Below are 2769 nucleotides of genomic sequence, written 5' to 3'. Positions count from 1 at the left end.
TTTACTGTTACTCACCCCTCCTCCTGTTCCTTAAAAACTAAAGTAAGGGGAAAAGAAGGAAATAAATGCAGTAAAACCAATGGGTTTTTTTAAAAAGAAAAACAACAAAAACAAACAAACAAACAAAAAACCCAAAAAAAACACAAACAAAAAAAACCCACAAAAAACACCAAACCCAGACTGAAGCATGACAGCTTATGCAGGTCTCTGACATAAAATCAAAGACTTGATTATCTCTGCAACTACAACGGCTCTTGAAATAAATAAACGTTTGAACCTGCTATATTGCAAAATTATCTTATTTAACTGAGGATCAGATCCCACTTAACAGCTAATGTCTGTAGAGAAGAGTCTTAAAATGTGTTTAAATATTTCCTTTCACAGTTCTGATCAACAGTTACCTCTCACCCTCCCACACAGGTGTCTGTTCTCTCTCTGCTTTTGGCTGAGATCACCAGAGGAAGGCAGGTGTCCGACAGGACTTTGGGTTTGTACAGTTACATCCCATTGATATAAGTAGTGAAGCAGAAATAATAAGAGCTAGAGACACTGTTCACCTCCCTGGTAAAATTCAGCAATTCAGAGTAGGGTGGGATGAAAGCGATCCTGCATTGTTCCTGAATGCACACATTCTTATGGAAAGAACTGTAAAGCTGTTAAAGAAATTTTCACATATTCCTTTTGCATTATATAGACCTCCAGGTATAACAGTAGGTAAATAGACTGGAAGGCGGTGAAAATGCCTGGCTGACTTAACTCCACCTGTAACAGTATTCTTCAGAACGTCTTGGAATAACAGAATGGATGATTAAAAATGAAAGCTTTTTCCTGTTACTTCATTTTTACTATACAAGAAGGAAGAACAAAAAAGGCTTTGCAGTGATGCAATCAAAATTTATTCTTCCTCCAGTTCGTTCTTTGAGGCCACCTACAGAAGCTGCTATGTGCTGGAAGATGCTAACAAGAAAGAGGACTATTGTAAGATTTGTTATCTACATTATAACAATGGTAAGTTCATCAATACGGATAGGAGAAAGATCTGCTAAAGCTACTGTGTGTTATACAGTACTTTTATCCCTGGCAGGAAAAAAAAACTACAGAATCTTGTGGTAATTACAATAATATCAGACTCCATTTTTTCATCCCCTAAAAATCCAAAGCCCTGAACCCAAGGTTGTTTTTCCCCAGAAATGTCACATCCCAGAAACATCATAAAGGTTTTTTGATGGCTGAAAGCTCTGATACTGAATTCCTGAGAGCAACAGAGTGCTGGCCTGGGTTCCAATATTGGTGAAAAGACGGGAAACAAGCAGATAACTCATGACAACTTGAAAGCTTAGCAGGAGAAAAACCAAAGCACAATAGGATTTCACAAATCACTAGGTCCACAGTGATAAAAATGCTCTACTTACAGAGGAGGAAATAAAGTTTTCCTAATCCTGAATCACAGGCTGTGTTCTAGCTGGATGCACTGGTCAAATCCAGCAGATATAAAACACTCAGGAAAGAAAAATAATCAACTTGGAAACAACTACAGGTTACTGAAGTGACAAGATGAAAATCCACCAAGTATCATTCAGCCTTAAGAATGCACAGATGAATATAAACCCCCATGAACCTTATATTAGAGTTACACCTCTAAACCTAAAGACCTTTTGTAATACTTTTGCAGCTGAAATCAGAAATAAGACTCCAGTTAATTTTAGCAGATGGCCATAGGCAGAACATACAGCATAAGTAGTCATCTGGAAGCTGGGAGAAAAAGGAAAAAAATATTCTATTATAATTATTTTAATTTTTCCTAAGACAAAAAAGCACAAGCAGATTAAACAAGCATATATCAAACACCATCAGGTACACTTCTTCACAGAGTTCAATAAAAAAACTCAACAGAATGCAGTTGAATGCCTACAATATAGTACTCTGCACCACGCAGTGCAGTAATTATGCACAATTAAAGCCTACTGTGCAATTTTGTTACCATAAAAGCTCATTGACTCACACCAATTGAAAAATTTAAAAGTACCTGCTACAAAATCACTTTCCACGATTAAATGCCAATTCACAATTTCACCTCTATCCAAAGTACATGTCCCAACTTGGTCTGATATTTTCACAGTTGTGTTTAAAGCTCAAGCTCTGAAAAAGTGAACAAGAATTAGCATTAAAATAGCTTAGAGAACACTTCCATGTTTCATTTCTAGGAAATGCGCTTCTCTTTCCACTCTTAGAGGCTTATAATAGGTACTGAATAATTAAGACCGTCATGAAGCTTTGTAAAAAATCCTAGACATACAGGAAAGCTATGTTCACGCTGCACAAGAATGAGCAGCGTGTATTCATTTATTTGTATGAAAACCACAGTGTTTAAGTGCATGCTTATGTTTGTTATTTGATGCCTGACAGTTCATTTAGCCCACATATTCACTTGGAATAATGGTACTATGGAGGCCAGCAGATTATGGCTCTTTTGCAGCATACATTACAAAAAGCACCAAGTTTAAGACTACCAAGGTTTAAACTGAACGTACTTCTTAGAGTCAGAAATTTACACAGATTCCAAAACTTACTAAAAGGCACTGTGATGGGAGTTGGAAACGGAGAAATCCCATGAGAATAACAGATACTGTAGCCTCATTTAATAGATAGTGTCTTAGATCTCAAGGAGATGTATAGAAGGAGACATAATCACCACACCACCCAAGTCTTGGAAGGCGGATGCAGGGACTGTAAGAATGAAGACCCTAGGCCCACTGTAGGAGAGGATCT

This window comes from Psittacula echo, assembly GCF_963264785.1.
Source record: "Psittacula echo genome assembly, chromosome: 6".
In the NCBI taxonomy this organism is placed as follows: domain Eukaryota; kingdom Metazoa; phylum Chordata; class Aves; order Psittaciformes; family Psittacidae; genus Psittacula; species Psittacula echo.
The sequence above is the reverse complement of the archived record's forward strand: the minus strand, read 5'-3'. Positions refer to the sequence as shown.